The sequence below is a fragment of the Aotus nancymaae genome, unplaced genomic scaffold (assembly GCF_030222135.1).
Source record: "Aotus nancymaae isolate 86718 unplaced genomic scaffold, 86718_ANA_hifiasm-v0.15.2.pri h1tg000008l, whole genome shotgun sequence".
NCBI classification, from domain to species: Eukaryota; Metazoa; Chordata; class Mammalia; order Primates; family Aotidae; genus Aotus; species Aotus nancymaae.
In genome coordinates this window covers 42,023,854-42,045,292 of record NW_026988419.1, presented here as the reverse complement: position 1 = coordinate 42,045,292, position 21,439 = coordinate 42,023,854, and the positions used below count along the sequence as shown (strand labels likewise).

Sequence of the window (21,439 nt, the reverse complement as noted above, 5' to 3'; positions counted from 1 at the left end):
AGATGTATTTAAATCCCTATATAATAAATAACAGATTGTAGGAAAATAGTTTTCAAAGTCTAACACTGTGATAGATAACTAGCTCACCCCTTGTACCACTACCCTCCTTTGTAGCCTGGCTTGTCGCCAACTTCCTGGAACTCAGGAGCGAGCTTTTGCCCTTGCTCACCAGAAGGTTACTCTCGACATGGCAGCCAGAGTGATCCTGCTGAAATCCAAGATGAATCATGCCATTCCTCTATCCAAAACCTTCTGATGGGTTATCATTTCAAAATAAAAGCCAATGCTTTTACATTGTTCTACCCACACCAAATTCATGAAGGGATGACACATACAGTACGCAACATATGCATGTTTGCATGTTCTTTTTAAAAAGGTGGTCTTCACAGCTATCTACTCCTCTCTCCTGATTTATTATGAGTACATCAGATTATTTTAAACAGCATTATTTGTCTTTTCTTAGTTTAATAAAACCCATATCCACTGTATGAAATATGTAAAACACAGCAAAAGTATACATCAAAAAATGAAAAGCCAGTCTTAATTTTACCCACTAAAGATAAGCATTGGTAACATTTTAATATATTTTCTTCCAGTTTTAAAACTTTGAAATCAGGATAAAGTTTGTATTCTGTAGTTTTCACGTAATATATTTTCACATCAGTAGTCTCCAAAAACACAATGTTAAATAAATGTATGCTACTGAATAATCTGGCTTGGTCAGATGAACCTGTGAAGTCATTTCTCTGCCATAGACACTTAGGTCATTCCTGATTTCTAAGTATAGTATTTAAATATCCTCGCCAATGGATATAAACAGAAAATAAACAACCCCAAGCTCTGGAGCGTGTTGGCATCAGCATAGGGGCCTTGTGGAGGATCTGAGATTGTGGGTGTCCCACTGGGATTTGCTGTGAAGACGACAGCGGAAAGAGCAGGGGCTAAAGAGAGACCTTGTGGTGGCTTTTCTGTTACTAAGGAGTTTTGGTCAGGTCATTATTGCCTCAACATAATCATAGTAATATTAAGAGTGGAATTAAATGCCATTAGAATTCCTTCTCTCTTCATTTTTCTGTTCTGCTATCAGTCTATCTCATGCTGAAAATAAATTAGCCATCCATCAGAATACAGATGTTACAGAAGAAACTGTAACTCTTGGAATCTCATTTGTGCTTTTGTAGCTTTTGTGGCAAATAAATCAGTAGGTACTGGGAACTTTTCCAACTTGGCAGAAGACAAATCAGAACACATGCCCAATTCTGTTTAAGTTTTATGGTGTAGTGTCTGTATTCAATTTGAATAGCTTTCTGGGGAAAAATGTGCATGAGTCAACAAATCATTTTTTAAAAAGTGAACATACACTTTTCAGGGACAGAGCAAGATTGTACAACCCTGTGAGAGCGTGCCCATGTCAGCATTAGAATTAGGGCAGTTCCTAGTGATAGGAATCTTATGGTATATGAAGAAATCCTATTTTTATAAGAGAGCATTTCTGTAATATTCTAGGTGAGAAGGATACTATAAAATAAACTGAGCAAGGATGCTGCTGTCTGGGGAGGTGAGATGTTGCATGTTTAGTGATACATTTGGATTGTCAGTGAAGTGCTATTGATAGATATATGGATGAAATTCAAGTACTCCACACATTAATGTCAGCAGTAGAAACATATGGTTGCATAATGAAGTGAAATATAAATGTTTCTCACACTAATTTCATTAGTAAGATGAAAAATGATTAAAAGTTTCAGGGACTGAGGTTTCTTGTTTTGTGAGGTCTTTAGTATGATAGTAGTCATTTCATTTCCAGGGTCAAACCTAGTGTGCTGACCTCGATATGTACTTGAAGCATGCTTACTGACTGAAACCCAGAGTCCACCCTTATTTCATCTTTATAATTTTCCTGCCTATTGACAATCTTAAAGAAATATGTTGACTGGGCATGGTGGCTCACAGCTGCAATCCCAGCACTTTGGGAGGCTGAGGCAGGCAGATCACGTGGTCAGGAGTTTGAGACCAGCCTGGCCAACATGGTGAAATCTTGTCTCTACTAAAAATATGAAAAAAAAAAAACAAATTAGCTAGGCATGGTGGTGAGCACCTGTAATCCCAGCTACTTGGGAGGCTGAGGCAGGAGAATCACTTGAAATTGGGAGGTGGAGGTTGCAGTGAGTCAAGATCTTGCCATTGCACTCCAGCTCAGCCCACGCTACAGTATGAAACTCTGTCTCAAAAAAAAAAAAAAAAGCATCCACACTCAGTTCAGCTCTAGACATGATAATATTTATAAAATAACATTCATTGAGCACTTTCTGAGTGCCAGGCACCATGCTAAGCTCTTATATGAATTGTCATTTGGTCCCCACAACAGCCCTATAGTAATGGGCATAATACTATTACTGTCTCCATTTTACACAGAGATAAAGACAGCAAGGTGCAGGGGAGGCTGGGGTTATGCAAATTGACTAAAATCATGTTGCTAATATATCTGAGGCAAGGTTTTAACCCCAGGTATCTGATCTGCAGACCCATGTACACTTAAACATTATGCTATTACCCTTAAATTCTATGTCCATCTTTTGGTTTTGATCTAGTGTTTTGTTTTTAGTATTAGCATGTGCGGCATCAGTTTACAGGCCAAGTGAAAACATTCAAGACATAATTTGTTTTTTCAACGCAGATTACTACCATACCTTCCTAATATATGGTCCTAATATATGGTCACAGGAAGAGAATCTCAAGGATAGCTCTAGTTTTTCAGCAAGTATTTATTAGGTGAAGAAGTCCAAACATTTCTATAGGATGAAGGTCCCAAAGTTTCTATAGAACATTTCTCTCATCAATGCCTATATTTTACAAAATGGAGTAATTTTCATGATTTCTGAAAACTATTATAATCCTTCAAGCAAACCAGGGATGAAATAAAGACATTATCCATTGCTGGCAGAGTGCAGTGGCTTATGCCTGTAATCCCAGCACTTTGGGAGGTCAAGGCAGGCAAATCACCTGAGGTCAGGAGTTCAAGACTAGCCAGGCCAACATGGTGAAACCCTAACTCTACTAAAAATAGAAAAAATAGCCAGATGTGGTAGCGGGTGTCTGTAATCCCAGCTACTTGGGATGATGAGACAGGAGAATCTCTTGAACCCAGGAGGTAGAGGTTGCAGTGAGCCAAGATCGCACCACTGCACTCCAGCCTGGGTGACAGAGAGAAATTCCATCTAAAAAAAAAGATATTATTATTATTTACCTTACAGAGAAGAGAAAATAAGAGAACTTGGTGAGAAAAAAGTAAACATTATAACTATAAACTTAATGATAGTAACAGTCTTGTTCATTATTAGATGAACATCCTTTTGAAAACAGACTCTTTCACTTGCACATACTGATGTGTTGAGAAACAGATTCAGAAACTGACTTTGAAGTGTTCAGGACAAATAAGTCAAATATGAAATGAAGAGGAGGTGGTGGTGGGGGAAAAAGAAAAGGGACAGGTGAAACATTGCTTATTTCACTTCAGCACTTCATGCATGCAAGTTATACAAAGCTTAAAAGCAGATGGATTTTTGTTACTTAGAAAAGGAAACCTTTTGGTCAACATCAGCAAAACGGAGATGAATAGGTTAAAAGGAGAACACAATCGCAAGCCCTGGGACGGTGATGCTGTGGTCGGGCCTGACAGATTTAAACCAGCTAAAAGGTCACAGCCAAAACAAGTGCTATTCACTAATGGAAACCCCCCCAAATTTCTAAAACACTGTGTACATGCCTTTCAAAATTTGATAAAGATTCACTAATAAAATAGTTTTTCTTTATTGAATTTTCCACGTCTACTACACTCTCTGAAAAATAAAACTGTGTGACAAACCTTTTTTTCCACTTGGCAAAAAACAGAAACCTCTTGGTTTCTACTGGAAAAATTACAAATTATTAGCTTTATTTACTTTCCTATTTATCAAAGGCACTTGCCAACTATCTGAATTGTTCACACACCTCTAAGGATTAGCAATGCACCAGTAAGTGTATCTGCTGCTGAGAAGAGAAGCATTTTAGACATTTGTTGGGTGCTTTCACTGATTTCCTATGGCTTGCACAGCACCACTAGGAGGCGAGAGGAATTATCTCCATTTTTACAAGCGAAAAAGAGAGGCTAAAAGGAAATTCTATTCATTTTGATGAAAAATCTCTCAACTTTTCAAAGAAACTTATAAAATATGATGACTGTTTTTAAAAGAGAAGGAGGGAAGCCAGAGTGGTGGGTTCCATTTGTGTAGCTAAGAAGAGAATGGCTCCTTCAGGCATTCATTCAGCCAATATCTATTGAACACCTACTATGTGCAAGGCTCTGTGTTTGGTTTGTCTATTCCCACTCTTATCTCATGTTGTCTCCCTTCAAGTAATTCAGAAACATAGAGGCTATGAATTCACCAGTTCACACATGGGAAAATTGAGGATTTGTGAAATGAGTTGGCTTCTTTGGGGTCATATGCCTTGTTACAGGCTGACCTGGAACTCAAACCAGGTGTCAGTGCCCCTCCAGAAAGCTTTCAATAGTGGAGGGAGAAGTTTAAACATGTTAATGATCCTTCTTTAATGTTTTAGCTTGCATTCGATTTCTCTTATTCCAGCGGTACTTAGAATGTTTTCATTCTATCATTTCTCATGTCTATCCCTCAAAAACAATCCCACTGTTGTTTTCTGTGACCGTTCTTTAACTCAACATGGTCAATTTTCTAAGCACTTCAAGTCTCCAAGGGTCCCTTGATGGGGCTCCCTGGCAACTTCTTTGGGCAGCTCACAGTTGCAGGGTACTTGGTTTACTTGTTACCTCCTTTGAGGGAATTTCAACACTCTAGCTAGTCTAAACAGTCTCTTACCTAATAGCTTTAAGGGACTGTTTAGACTAGCTCGAGAGTCCCTTTCATTGAGAAAGGCCATAATATGCAAACTCCTGGTTTCCTATATGAATTGTCACCTCCCACCTAGGATCCAACCACTGCACCCTCCACGGGGCCCTGCAGCAGACATTGGCCACACAGCAGCCTCAACCACTTGAGGAAACACTACTTGATGTCCCTACGGAAATATGACCACAAAACCATACCTCAGTCTGCACAAACATAGATTTGCATTGATGCCAGTCTAGGAATAAAGGGTCCTCTGCAGGCTTTTATTCAACAATATGCAGGTTTTAGCGATGTGGCTGCCTCATAGCATATGAAAACTGCTAAAAATGAGTTAAAGAAGCTGCTGAGTTCCCAGGGAGGCTAAAGTCTTCAGAATAAGGGACATGGGAGGAGCTAGGACTGGGGATGGGTAATAACACCTGTGCTCACACATACCATCTCATTCAAAGCCTACTGTAGCCCTTCAAGATAGCTACTATTATTCCCATTTTACAGGCAGGGAAACGGGGGCTGAGGGAAGCCCAACTCCAGCCTACCTGACATCCGCAGGTATCTCTAATACAGCATTTGGAGCTGGGTGTCATATTAATTTCAATCTGAAAGTTTGAAAAAGACTTTCTTATCTTTCTTTAAAGTGTTTTTTTGTTTGTTTTTTTGTTTCATGATATACATGTATCCAAGGTGGGGAATTTATTGGTCACTTACAAATATATTGCCAAAGAGAAAATGCATGAATTTCAGTTGATACAACTGAAGTACTGTATCACTGAGTTTCTAAAATTTATAGCACTACATTGAATTATATTTTATTTTTAAATTTTTGTTTGTTTGTTTGTTGAGACCGAGTCTCCCTTTGTTGCCCAGGCTAGAGTGCAGTGGTATAATCTCGGCTCACTGCAACAGCTGCCTCCTAGGTTCAAGCGATTCTCCTGCCTCAGCCTCCTAAGTTGCTGGGATTCAGGTAGGTGCCACCACGCCCAGCTATTTTTTTTTTTTTTTTTTGTATTTTTAGTAGAGACAAGGTTTTGCCATGTTGCCCAGGCTGGTCTCAAACTCCTGAGCTCAGGCAATTCACTTGCCTTGGCCTCCCAAAGTGCTAGGATTACAGGCGTGAACCACTACACCTGGTGAATTATATTTTAAATATACAATTTCAAATGTAGAGTGTTACATATAGAAAGCAAAAATATAGATTTTATATGCACGCATGCAAGAGTCAAGTTTCAGAATTAATTTATGGTTTTGAAAGACAGGAGTGATGTTATATCTGGGGGACAAAGCCTTATCCTTTTCTTCCCTTCTATTTAACTTCTTATCCCATCCTTTATCAATTTAGAGATATAGTTAATATCTTAGGAAGACATGCATAACAAGTTTTAAAATAAATATTAATTAAGAAACAACACTACTAGTTTAAAAATGTAATTTACTTTTTCAGTTGTTGAATATTTTGGAGTATAATATTTTTTCAAATGATCGTAAATAAACAAGCTGTAATATATCCATACAATGGAACACTGCTCAGTAATAAAAAGAAATGAACACTTGATTCATGCAAAAATGTAGATGAATCTTGAAATAATTATGCAGAGTGAAAGAAGTCAGTTAAAAAGAAGTGTGTGGGGCTAAGTGTGATGGCTCATGGCTCTAATCCCAATACTTTGGGAGGCCGAGGAATGAAGATCATTTGAAGCCAGGAGTTAGAAACCAGCCTGGGCAAATAGTGAGACCCTATTTCTACAAAAAATAAAAATAAGTAAAAAATTAGCCAGGAATGGTGTTGCTCACCTGTAGTGCCAACTCTCAGGAGGCTAAGTGGGAGGAGCACTTGAACCCAGGAGTTTGAGGCTGCAGTGAGCTATGATTGCATGACTGCATTCAAGCCTGAGCAACAGAGCAAGGCCCTATCTGTTAGAAAAAAAGAGAGGAGTGCAACTTTATGGCTCTAATTAGATTGAACTCTAGAAAATGCACCCTCATCTACAGTGAACAATAACAGATCAATGGCTACCTGGGGCTGGCAGACAGAGCACAGAGAGGTAGGAGGGAGGGATTAGGAAGGGACATGAGGAAACTTTCAGGGGTGCTGGCTATTTTTATTATCTTGATTGTGGTAATGGCTTTATGGGTATATACTTAAGTCAAAACTTGTCAGACTGTACACTTTAAATATGTATTTGTTGTATGTCATTATACCTCTATAAGGTTGTTAGAAATTATCATAAACTACATGTTTTTGGAAAAATATAAAGACAAAGTTTGGAGAAATTACCTACATGTGTGTAACATTTGGGGCATATACTCTGGATTAAAAAAAAAAACAGATCACATTTGCATTCTCTCATTTCCTAGCTATGTGACCTTGGGCAACTGTGTGGCCTTTCCAAGCCTCAGTTCCCTCATCTGTAAAATGGGGGAAATAACATTATGTACCTGCCAGGATTGTTGTGAGGATATAATGAGATAATGAAAGTAGCACTGTGTACCAGTGTATATAGTAGTAAATTGTCATCATTGTTCTAAACTGCATATATGTACGTGGATGAATACATATGGGTATATGCATGCATATCGATTTTTTACTAAAACAGGTTCTGTGGCACAATCTATATATAGTATAGGATAGTGATGAGACCCAAAGAAGCAATGAATCAATCTAAGAAAAAGGAACCTTTTGTTATTACTGTTATTACTTTCCCAAGTATGATCTCATTTTCAACAACTTTGTGAGGTGTTGTTATTACTCCATTTCTGCAGCGAGGAACACTGAAGCCTAGGGAGAGGAAGGTCTCTCAGTTACAAGTGGTAGATGTGGAAGCAGAACACAGACGCTCTGTCTTCAAGTCGAGCTCTTTGGACAAATCATAGAAGGAAAATTCAGGATAATTTCTTGAAAGCAATAATTATTCTGTGACTCATAATTAAACATACAATATCTAGTCCTATAGTAGAGCAAATATATTAAGAATCTTTCAGCCCTGCACCCCACTTCTGTTTCACTCCACTCCCTGGCAGGAAGGGCATTCCCATAGCTCTTTGCCGTTCTTGCTCATCTGGTAATACTCACATGAGTAGGGCAAGTGAACCCATCAGTTGTGCTGGTCTAAGCTCCCCATGTCTCATTGCTTTCCTGCCTCTGGTCTTTGCATACATGGTGTTGCCCACCTGTAACACCTGCTCACACTTTTGCTAATGAAGGTCCTGTGCATACAATTACAGCCAGTGCTGGCAGACATTACTGGTGCCACTCATTCACTTATTCCTGCTTTTGTTCCACAAATCTGTACTGAACAGCAATGATTGCCAGGCACTGATCTGAGTGCTGTGAGTAATAGTACCAAACAGGCATTATCTCTCCAATTTTTCCTTCTTTGCATCTGAACTTGTCTCTTAGTACCTATATTATAGTTGTTTCTTTGCTCTTGAGAGCTACAACAGGGTTATACAGTTCAGAGCTTGGGACACAAGAGAAAGCACTGTTTCAAATGTATTGGATTGAAAAGAAGGAAAAGTACTGCATTTGACAGAATAAAACAGCATTGGATATAAATAATGCTTGGAAACATATATAAGGCAGTCAAACTTGAAGAAGTTTGAATTAGTTTAAGAGATTCAAGGAAACTTTTGACTTCATAGGGAGATGTAAGAAGGCAATTAGGTACCACTAGGGCCAAATTTGTTTCTTGTTGTCATGTGGAGGAAAGATTAAATCGGTTAAATATAAAATTTAGAGAGTGTTCCAACTTGGAGTTTCAGCAAAAAGTGCAGGGAAATAGGATAGAGAAAAAATAATTATGGAAACCAGTATAAAGAAAATCTATGAAATTTTCTTATTTTTTGAAAGTATGCTTTTTGTACAGGAAGCACTCCTAAGAACATTATAGAAATGTTACAGATTCCTTAAGTAGAGAAAGTGATTTATATAAGGAACAGGTTTTCATACATATCATTTTTGATATGTCTTTCCTTTCTGCTCAATCACCACACACAGGAGGCTCCCCTAGAGTTTATGGCTGATCACATCTGATGTTAAAAATATGTTGTTTCTGAAGAAAACTGTGGTTTGATCTAAGATGCAATATACAGGAAGCTGCTGTTATAGTTTAGCCGTAACTGTTTTACAACTTAGGTAGCTTTTTAGACTTAGTGTATCTAATTGAATTGTGGTAGACATAGGAATAATTATCAGTGAATGCAGTGAAAAGCTTAACTTTTAAGTGTTGTAGTATTCAACGCTAAACTGCTAACATAATTTTAAAGTTGGCCAAGGCATAACATTTATAGCCTGAAGTCTTACCAAAATCATGGTGATGAGACCATACATCAATAGAATGTCCCTAAAAATAAATTGTGCTGCTTATCTGTTGCATACATAGTATTATTAAGGTTCCTCCAGTATCTAAAATGTTACTTGCCTTATGCATATGATATAATAAATGGATACTGTGGCACATTTTGTGTGCCGCATAGAATAGTAGTGAAAGCAAAAGAAGAAATGATATATTAAAAAGAAGCATTTCAGTATCATTTCTCTCCTACTGCTCTATTCTCACCTCCTCCGTAAAGTTTAACAGGAAGTCACAACTCTCAGTTGCATAACTCTTGTTTTCCATTCTCTGCATATTTTTCAGCTGAGCATGTATTAGAAATATGAAGTCACTTCAAGTGACAACACCATCATGACACATCTTATCACAAATGACATCACTTTTGTCTATAATCAAAGCACTGGGGCTCTCCAACCAAAACATTTCACTTGCCATTGGGCCACTGCTGTAGATCATGGACCTTATGGGCTACAGAGCTCAGGGTTGCCTTTGGAGTGGAGAGACAGCAATTACGAAGTTGAAGAGGATGGAGTTCTGCTTCAAGTCAATTTAGCAGCTACATAATATATTGCTGGAGAGTGGGAAGGTAGTTCCTACCCTCACAGGCAAAATTTCACAGACTTTTATGTGTCGTCATCATTGCTATTGCTATCTTTTTGTTTCCAGAACTGATGTACTGAATCGCACATTAGTCTGTATGATTAAAAAGGTAAAATTGTTTATTTTTCCCTCTAAATTTGGTATTTTAATTTTTTTACAAGTATAAAAATGTGTTACTTTTATTAACAGAAAAAAAAAAGGACCTGTTTTTCATTTCTCCCAACACTTATGGAGGGTCTGCTACATGCTACACAATGTGCTGAGTATTGGGAATCCAAAGTTGAAAGAGATAATTCTACCCCCAGGTCATTTCATCAAAAACTAGTTCACCAAGAACCCATTTGTCAAGGTGATTCTTGGTCCTTTGTTCTAAAAAACTCACAAGCTAAAAAAAACGCAGACATGTAAGCAGCCATGAGATGTCTGCTTTATTGGTGCTGAACAAAGCTATTGTTCAAGGCTTAGAGAGGAAAATAATTCTTTGTGGTTAAGAATGGATCCAGTGAAATAAAGCAACCTTGGTGTCTCACACTAGGACACATGGCTTCGTAAGAGGGGTGTGGGTTGAATTCCATTACCCACTTGTCCCTCTGTGTGTTTCATTTGTGCAAGACATAACCTGCCAACCATACTTCAATGCCTTGGAGAACTCTACTGTTTTGAAAACATCTTTGGTCTTGATGCTATCTTATCAGATTCTGCAAAAGCTGACAAGCCATTTTCATTGTGTCTCATCAGGTCCTTAGTCACCTGTGACAGTTGAACAGAATGCTCCTTCCACTGGAGCAAAATCACAATAGCTTGTTTCCAATGAGGATCTTAGGTCACATTAAGTATCTTGGTGATTTGACTGGTACCTGACCTCAGTCCTCAGAAATATTGACTTTCTGTCAATGCATACACAGTAAAGAATAAATTGCATATTTTCTTGCATATGTTATGCAAAGATTATGCTAATCAATAAACTTCAATTTGGCAGGGGTGGGGGGAGTCCAAAAATGTACTTTCACCCTAAATACTAGGTCCTCTTTCTGATTATTCAAGTAGGGCTACTTACAGAAGGTCAGATAAGATGGTATCTATTATATAGTACTGCTTATTTCTTGCAGGAGGAAGGTATTAGTCATATGGTACATTTGGTTGAAATGAACACTATGACCACAGAAAAAACTTAGAATGTGTTGGATTATTAGACAAACTGCATTTGCTTGGTTTGTGTTCTGCTCATGACATAGAATGCTTCCTTGGCACAGGCCATGACAGACAGAGTCAATGGCATGCTTCCATCATTTCCATTCCCAATGTGAAGCTAAGATCACATTTGTATCCTTTGTTCACTGAAGCTAACAAGAGGGAACTGATTTGATAATACAGTGCTTTTAGACCTACGATATGGCACCATGTCCTCTACAGAATCATATCACCTCTACATTTCAGCCTGAATTAATGCCCTTGTCAGCTGGTCTTGTGGCTGTGCAATTACTTTGCAAGCTGAAGTTTAGATAAAGAAGAATCAGCCTAGTTATTATAATAAAATAGCCCAAGGAAATTGGGAAATGCTATTTCAAGTTAGAAAGAAATACCTCTGAGTAACCCCAAAATAGTCTTCCAATAAAATCAGAGTAGATTTGTAATAAATCACAAGGAATAACTTTATAGATTTGTATTTTTTTTTTAAAAAAAAGCATATTGCATGAAATTTAGACCAAGATGGCATGCTTTGGGAACAGACCGTCCCACTTAACTTTCTTGGTTAAAGCAGGACACCACTGAAGGCTGCTTGAAGACTCAGCTCCAGTATAATTACTTGCAATTACTTATTTAATTACTGTCGTCTTTGGTACATTACATACATCATGGGCAGGAGACACCTCTGTCTTATTGCCAACATCAGAAGTGTTCCTGGCAGAGAAACTCCCCAACATATACTTGGAGGAATAAATGACTGAAAGTAAATTTACTCAAATGTCTCAGAAATGACAAGAGGCTTGAGGTGGACAGTAAATAAATCTTTGGGAATCCATCACTTCCACCAAGAAAGCAACTCAAATATCCCTCCTGCTGGAGTAGCAAAGAATAATGAAATATATATGAGATCTCCACGTGATTGTCTTTGCATCACTTTGAGCAAAGAATCTCAATCTTGGCTACATCTTACAATCACCTGGGAAACTTTAAAAAATCCAACAGGAACAGAATCTTTGCAGTGGGGCTGAGCATGGCTAATTTTCAAATGCGTCATTAAGGATTCTCATAAAGCAGGCAATGCTGAGAATATTGAGTGTGGGGCATTGTTTTTCAAATTTGTCTGATTATAAGAATTACCTGAGCTGCTCAGCCCACAACAAACCAAAAATGGTTTCAAGGGTTTTTAATCTTTGCCAGTTTGGAAGATAAAAAGTAGTCTCTTATTTTAGCAGAGAAGCACAAGTTTCTAATAGCTTAAGGCTGCTCTGACTTCAAATTTCAAAGACTTGCCATTACAGCTAATTTAGTGCCAACACAAATGTAATTTATTGCAAGATTGTTTTCCAGGATATCCTCAGGCATTTCTTCTTGTCCTAAAATAATACATCTACAACTCTCATTAGACTCTATCTTTATTACTGTAAGTCGATTCTCATCTATCTAAAGTAATTGCCACATGTGATTAAGTGTCAGGATGAGTCGTTTGGACACTAAGTGCTGTGGGAGTGAGAGGAGAGAAAACTCGATGTGGATTTTAATGACATGTTGAGCAGGACGTGGGCTGCAACTTGAAGGATGGCTGTGGGGGAAGGAAACTGCATCCTGGGCAGAGACCATTGCAAGCAATGAGCAAAGAGTTCATTCTAAGAATATAAAATACCCAGACCCTAAATCCACCATTGCTTATTTTTCTTCCGATGCCTGAAGAGTCTTACCTCTTCAAGCCACATTCCCAAAGTCTACCTTTTACCTATTCAGTCAGAATTAGAAATGGGGGCTGGAAATCGACATTTTAAATAAGTTTCTCAAGTGATTTTTGTAATGAAACACAAACTGAGAAGGATGTATCTATCTACACCATTCAAGAGGAAGACAGACGGGAGAGAGTGTCCTCCAAAGAGAACCAAATGCAACAAACCAGCACTTACTTCTGTCACAATAAATCAGACCTGGTGTTTTTCATCTATCAAACTGGCAAAGATTAAAACACTTCATACCACTCATATTGATGATGGAATGAGATTTTATGCACTGCTGGTGGGAATGTGAATTGGCACATTACTAAAGGACAATTTGGCAATTCTTACAAAAAGCCTTAACATTTTTCACACCCTTTGACATAGTAATTCCACTTTTAGAAATTTATTCTAAGGCTGTGGTCTCAATCTTGGCAGTTTATCAGAATTTCTTGTGAAGCTTTATGAACTGCAAATTTCTGGGCCCCACTCCTTGGAGATTCTGGGAGCAAGGTCTGGGAATCTGTTGAATCTGTTTGTTGGTTTATTTGTTCAATACTAATGTAATCAGGGCCTATTTTTTAAAAGTTCAAGTAATAGAAAAATCAAAAATTGGTGAGATCCCCATCTTTCACTTCCTCCCCTGATTCCCTGCAGCTAATCATACTAGACATTGTTTTGTGTTTTTTCACTCAATAACATATAACATATAATCATTCTTTCATTCCAATATATTCAGATATAATTTTTTAATAGTGCTGTAAGTTGCATGGAGATACTTCAATTTACTTTATCAATGTGGACATTGAAGGATAGACTTTTTAAGATTATTTTTACATTTTTATTATGAATAATAATAGAATGATCATTCTTGAATGTATATCCTTTTCTTTATCTATGTGAAAATTCCTGCAGGATAAATATATATAAATGGAATAGCTTTGTCACATTAAACTTAGATTATTATGATCATGTTTTTAGTTTGGGTTTTACTCTGTAGACCAGGCTGGAGTGCAGTAGCTTGATAATAGCTCACTGCAACCTCAAATTCTTGGGCTCAGGTGATGCTCCCACCTCAGCTTCTCAAGGAGCTGGAACTACATGTGCATGCCACCATGCCTGGCTAAGTTCTTCTACTATTATTTTTTATAAATTTGAGGTCTTCCTATGTTGCCCAGGCTGATCTTGAACTCCTGGCCTCAAGTAATCCTCCTCTGCCTTGGCCTCCCAAAGTGCTGGGGTAACTGGTGTGACCCACGGTGCCTAGCTGAACACAAATGGTTTTGATGCACAGAGTTAAGACCTATGGTCCTGACAAAATCACAAATATGAATGAAATTTTAACAGTAGATATGTGTACTTCACCTGTTTATATTGGTGAAAAACTGAAAAATTAATAAATGTCCAATGAATAGGTGAATTAAAATATGCTAAAAAGAGTATTTAATGGCATGTAAAGATGTTGACCAAGTGAATGTATAAAGCTTAGGAAGGAGACTCTAAAACAATATTAATTTTTAAAATAAGTTAATATTGACAGGAAATATACTATAATGTTCACAATGATTACCAGTTAAACATATAATTACAGATTCCTTTTGCACATCTATGTTTTCTAGACTTTGTTGTGTATCTATCACATTGGTAATTAAAAACATTTAACAATCAATAAATATGATACTAAGCTGCATTATCAAAAAGATATGGCCCACAGGAACTCAGAGATGAGCCCCCTACATGGCTCAGCATTCATGTGGTTTGATGCCCAATAGTTTATCAGAGTTGGCTACCTTTGAGAGAAGACCTGAAACCAAAGTTGTTCACTTGCTTATCAGCAGGCCTTACATAGAACATTTTACCAAGTACATGTTTTTTCATTCATCAACAAGGTTGGAGATTAGAATCTATATTTATTTAGCTTTTCAGTAGAGTTAAAAAGTTACAGACTTGGGAAATTAATTGTCCCAAAAATACAGTTTCTGTCTTCTAATGTATACATGAGTATTTTTTAAAAGATGAGACAATGTTTGTCCATTCATTGATAAGTTCTTTTGCCCGCTAAATGAACAATGAGAAAATGTGTTTAATTTACAGCAGAAGTGACAAAAGGAGGATGTTCTTAATCATATTGGTAAGGGTTTAGAAAGGTTACCGGGTCTGTTCATGCGATATTGTTCCCTAGAGATTTTAACAACAGGAAATAGATTGAGGTGGTTCTGCTGTGGTTTAGAAATCAAAGGATGGGACACCCTGGGGGTCATTCTTTGCCCTTTGACTTCTTGCATGTCAATGAGAATATAGGAGAAGAGAATGAGTTTTAGATACCAATTATGGCACTTTAAAATAATTTAAGATACATGTGAGGCTTTTAATTTCATTGTGCTTATAAAGATAGAATGGAGTAAAAATGGAAAAGGATGGCTCATTTCCAGAGGACTAGTTAAATTATGGTACATCCATAAGATGTGAAAGACTTACGTAAGAACACTGTAAAGCATTGCTAAAAGAAATTAAAGATCTGAATAAATGAAGAGATGTTTTGTGTTGATGAATTGGAAGACTCAAAATCATTAAGATGTCATTTTTTCCCAAAATGATCTATAGATTCGGTGTAATCCCAACGAAAATCCCAGCAGGTTTATTTGTTGAAATTGTCAAGCTAGTACTAATATTTATGTGGATATTTCAATGATCAAGAAAAATTGAGGCAATTTTGAAGGAGAACAAGGTTTCTAGACTTTTACTATCATATATCAAGACTAGAAATCTATGACAGTTAGCTATAATGTGGTATAGGTGCAGGTAGAGACAAATAGACTAACATACTAGAGACGCACATAAATAAAAGTTCCCCGATTCATGTCAAAAACACCACTGCGGTGCAATGAGGAAGGGATGGTCATTTCAATAAATGGCTCTGGGTCAATTAGATGCCCACATGGATTGCTTCTCAGCCTTATGGCTAAGGTCAAGTGCAGTATGCACATGGAAAAAATCTACCTTACCCCTATCTCCTTGCAGATATAAAAGGCATCCAATGGATCCTAGTTCTTAATGTAAAAGATTAAAACACTAAAGTTCCCAGAAGAAAACCTAGAAGAATGTAACGATCTAAGGCAAGAAAAGTTTTTCTTATAAAAAGGATACAAATAATGGTAACATTTAAAAAAATTTGAAAAATTGAATCTCATTTATAACTAAGAACTGTTGTTCATCAAAAGACACCATGGAAAGGAGACTGAAAAGGCAAGGCACGATGTAGAAGATATTAGCAATACCTATATCTGACAAAGATTCATTTGGAATATGTAAAGAATTAGGAATTAATAAAAGAGACAGAAAACAATTTTTAAAAGAGACAGAAAACAATTTTAAATGGTCAAAAAGCCTAGACAACATAGGGAGACCCTGTCTCTATGAAAATAAAAATAGAAAAATAAATAAATTAACCAGGTATGGTGGCATGCACCTGTGGTCCCAGCTACTAAGAAGGCTGAGGTGGGAGAATGACTTGAGGCTGGGAAGTAGATGCTACAGTGAGCTGTGATTGATCACTGCACTCCAGCATGGGTGACAGAGCAAGATCCTGTCTCAATAAATAAATAAATAGGCAAAGAATTCAAGAGGTACTTTAAAAAAAGAGGATATCAGTGCTTGCTTCAGCAGCACATATACGAAAATTGGAATGATACAGAGTCAATTTCCATGACCCTGACCAAGGATGACACACAAATTTGTAAAGCATTCCATATTTTTTTGTTTATAACTTGAAGGAGAAATGCTTGAGGGGATGGATACCTTAGGATACCTTATTCTCCGTGATGTGCTTATTTCACATTGCAAGCCTGTATCAAAACATCTCATGTACCCCACAAATATGTACACCAGCCATGTACCTACACAAATTAAGAAAAATAAAAATAAAGAGGATATCGATATGGCCATTAAGCATAAGAGTCTCAACATTGTTAATCATCAGGGTAATGGAAATTTAAATTACAACAATTTGCCACTAGATGTACTCTGAAATGATAAAAATGAATTTAAAAAAAAGACTGACAATAACATGTGTTGGCTAGAAAGTAGGGCAACTGAACTCTCATATACTTCTGTGGCAGTGTTAATGACTACAACCCCCATGGAAATGTGTGTGGCAGCATCTCCTAAATCCACACATCTAAATGCGCTATTACCCAACCATTCTACACTCTGGGAATATGCTCAAAAGTAATGAGTGCTTATGCCTACTAGTAAAGAATACAAACAAAAATGTTCCTAAGTTTCATTCATAATAAGCAAAAACTGGAAACAGTCTAAGTTTCCACCCACAGAAGTATGAATAAATAAATTGTACTATAGTTATACAGTAGAATACTAAGCTGTAACTAAAAAAACAAAGGAAAAATACAGATAAAACAGCATGGATAAATCTCATAACGTAGAGTGAAAAAAGTCTAACTCCAGAAAATTATTCAGTGAAATATCATTCATATGACTTTCAAGATAGCCAAAAGAAACCTACAGTTATATTAGAAGGGCAGTTATCTTTGTGACTGGTGTTGACTAGGAAAAGCATTGGAAAGATTTCTACATCTTGAATTGGTGGTAGTTACATGGATGCATATTAAAAATTCATTGAGCTATACAATTAAGATTTGTGTAGTTTACTGTATGCTTATTTTGCATCAACAAAAACGTCTTTAAAAAGTGATGCATTTTGCTCTAAGTGCCTTGTATTAAAATATGACATAATATTCAACCTCAATCTACACCTCTTTCAGTTTGACTTTAAAACTTTCTCATGAAACAGAGTGGACAGTGAAAAGAAATGTCTCTCCTATGCAATTTCTAAGTGAATCTTGACCACTTTGTCATTGTTTTGTTTGAGAAACTTCAAAATCTTCTGTATTCCTAGAGTCCAGAGTGTTAAAGCTCCTGACTTAGCTCCTGGGGAGTTGGGGACGGTTCAGAAAAACCACCTCCCCTTCTAGGTGAGGGCTAGTTCTAGGTGTTCCTTGGACTTCCTTTTACTTCAGTCCTTACTCCTCTCCAGAGTGGGTAATTTTCTCTCAGCTTCCAGAGGCTTAGTGTCTCCCTCCTTCTGCTGAAAGGTTTTCTCCACCTTTCCTGTTTCTGGTCCCATCCAACCTGACCTTCTTTTACATGTACCATATTCTCAAAATACAGATGCTTCTCCACTCATGAGGGGGTTACATCCCAGTAAAGCCATCATTGATTGGAAAATATTCTAAATCGAAAGTGTGATTAATATACCTAACTTACTGAATATCATAGTTTAGCCTAGCCTACCTTAAACATGCTCAGAATACTTACATGAGCCTAGCATTGGTCAAAATCATCCAACACAAAGCCTATTACGTAATAAAGTGTTAAATATCTCACATAATGTATTGAATATAGTACACTGTAGAGTATTGGTTGTCCATCCTCATAATTGCTTGGTCAACTGGGAGCAGGGCTCGCTGCCACTGGCCAGCATCATGAGAGTATTGTACTGTGTGTTATTGCTAACCCCAGAAAAGATCAAAATTCAAAATTTAAAGTACGGTTCCCACTGGGTGTGTATTGCTTTTGCACCATCATAAAGTTGAAAAATTGTAAGCCAAACCATCCTAAGTTAGAGATCATTTGTATACTTCTTTGCAAAGCCAATTCCTTCCATCCTTGGAAACTGCTGATTCCAGCAAGGAAACTCTTAAAATCTAAGTTGTTCTTATGAACTCTATCTAAACTGAACTTGCAATAATGACATGATATTTGATCCATTTAGTTAGGAATATTCATTGCAATAAGGCAACATTCATATTTTCAATGTTAGCTCAACTTCTCATTTATTAAGAAAGACACAGCCCTTGCTATATGCTGGGCTCTGTGGGGTGAAGCACTGGAAAGGCAAAGATGAATGCACTCAAAGAGCTCACAGTCTTATGTAGGAGGCAGGCAAATATATAGACACATTAGTTTCACTTATTTCCTATTATAATAACTTTCTACTGTATATCACATAGAATTTATCAAATTCATCTTGTTATCCCACTTCCCTCCCTAAATCTAATCTGCATTATGCTTCAACATCTATGTCTGTTTATATCAATAACCCAAGCTAAAACCCTCAGCCATCTCTTATTTTTCACTTTCTCATATTTACTTGTTACAGGTCAATTCTTTCACCAAATTCTCTCACAACTCTAGCATTTGTTCTTCATTCCTGTGCCACTTCCTAGATCAGAATTCTAATTTCCTTCTCCTTGCACTATGGCAATATTGTTCAAACAGGTCTCCATGCCTCCAGTTTCACCACTGCTATTCTATACTCCACACTGTTGCCAGAGAAGTCTCTCTCTGTCTCTATAGTTCTGTCTCCACCGCTAGGAAGACTTTTTATTTGTTAGGAACAGAAATATAAGAATCCAAAGGAAAAGATTTGGTGAGCTGATGAGTTGTTCAGCTACAGAGAGTCAATAAAATATTAATTCTTTCCAACATAAATCTTGACAGATGTAAGTTATGGAAACCTGGTAAGTTGTAAAGGGCAGCTGTTTTTTTTAAAGTTTGATATGGTACAGATTATCTTTCCATTCCCATATCTTTCTACTGAGGCAGAGGTCACAGATTAAACGATAGAAAACAGACAGGTTCTTGATATCATAGGCATTTATGAGGTTCTCATTTTTTAGGCGCCAATACAGCTCTTGGCTATCTGTGTGACTATACACCTCATTGTGCACTTAGGAGCCCACTGGGGGTGAGATCACTATGTTCTTGACAAAAGTAGCCAATCAGAGCATTATGGTAATAGACAATTGGAAATTGACTATCTACTGAGCCACTGGCTCTGGATCCTCAATTGTTTATTATTATTATTGTTGTTGTTGTTGTTATTGAGACAGGGTCTTGCTGTCACCCAGGCTGGAGTGCAGTGGTGCAATCATAACTCTCTGTAACCTCAAACTCCCGGGCTTAAGCAATCCTACCACCTCAGCCACCCAAGTAGCTAGGACTACAGGTGCATGCTACCATGCCCAACTACTTTTTTATTTTTTTGTAGAGATAGGGTCTCACTATGTTGCCCAGTCTGGTCTTGAACTCCTTGCCTCAAGCGATCCTCCCACCTCAGCCCCCAAAGTGCTGAGATTATAGACATGAGTCACCATGCTGCTCCTGGATCATCATTATCGAAAGAGAGTGTGTGGAGAGTCAGGTTTAAGTTGAGCAAATCTTTTGTCCCCAGGTCATCTCTAGGAAAGGCAGTAATGAAAGGCCAGAAGGTGCCTGGTGACTTGATGAAAAAACCAACTTCTTGCCTGAGTCATGAACTTCTTGTTGGTGAATTAAATTGATACATTTGAAGTTATTTGTTTGGACACATTAAAGGAAGCTGTTCAATGCCTACAAATTAAATTTAGAGATCTACTAAGTTTAGATACCTCCTTGACCATTACTCCCTTCAGCTACAACTTTAAAACTAAACATCGATTAATTTTTAACTGATTTGAATTATATTGACAAACTTGTTTTCAAGTAGATGTATTTATTTTTGCTCTCATTTTTACACTTTTGCTTATTAAACTTACTTTAACAAAACTTATATTAAAATATGTCAGAAGGCTTATTTAAGGAAAAAATCTTGTGAGCTGTCTTGGTTTTGATTAATTATCTCTTTGGAAAGTTTCCAAATCATGATGAATTTAGAACAGTGTAGATGGCTTTCTTATAGGTCTTCATCTCCATTAAATTGGGATAAATTATTTTCTAAAACTAGTAGTCAAAAGACACAATTATCCTACTTTTTAGGTGATTATCTGCCCAAGTTTTGCTTAACAATCACCATGATGCTCCTGGCAAATGAAGCAGAAGACAGTAAAAATCAACAGATGACTTTAAACACCTTCATGTCATCTTTCTCTACTGGCATCTTGTACCTCCCCACCCACTTCCTCAGTGGTATGGTTAGTTATCACACTAGAGGCTGTAGAAATCTCATTTTTTTTCTGGCCACAGACTGCCCTCTAGGTTGGCAGCTTCTCTGCAAGCTTGTTACGGCTGACAGTCCAGCAGATTCACATGCTGGGGTTTCCATGTCAGCTCCTGGACAGATTGGGTGGGCTTCTTCTGTAAGTATCCACGATGACATGGGTCTTGGACTTGACTTTTCATCACATGAAATTGTTCTCCCCACATTGGTATATTACAGCTAGTCTTGTTTGTTGGTTGGTTGATTGGCATTCTGGCTCTGTCAGTCAGGCTGGAGTGCAGTGGCATGCTCACAGTTCACTGCAGGCTTTACCAGAAGGGCTCAAATGAGCCTCCCGCCTCACCAACTCACGTAGCTGAGTCCACAGGTGCACACCACCATGCCCTGCTAATTTTTTAACTTTTTGTAGAGATGGGGTCACCTTATATTGAACAGACTGGAGGCTAACTTTTGTGTTAAAGAAAATAAAATCCATCCAGTCTCTGGATGATTTGATGAGAGGGAGAACAGAGGTTGGAATGAGAAAAAAACAAAAATTTCAGCCACAGAATTCCCCAATATTCTTTTGCCTACAGTAGACAAGGGGTGGGTTTCCTAGAGAGAAAATGAGCTCTGGATACATTTTCAATAAAAATATATTGAAACCTTTGATGGTTCCCTATTAAGTCCAAACTGCTTAGCATGGCA

At 37.5% G+C, this 21,439-nt stretch overlaps 1 protein-coding gene and 1 non-coding gene across 2 annotated transcripts in view; one reads left to right on the top strand and one right to left on the bottom strand.

Annotated features, from left to right (window-relative positions):
* The window catches only part of STAT4 (signal transducer and activator of transcription 4), a 108,812-nt gene that overhangs the window by 65,964 nt on the left and 21,409 nt on the right, over window positions 1-21,439 (bottom strand). The gene's annotated exons all lie outside the window — the stretch shown is intronic.
* Window positions 16,407-16,512, top strand: LOC135273706 (U6 spliceosomal RNA). The gene has a single exon (XR_010341522.1). It is a non-coding gene; the product is annotated as a U6 spliceosomal RNA (small nuclear RNA).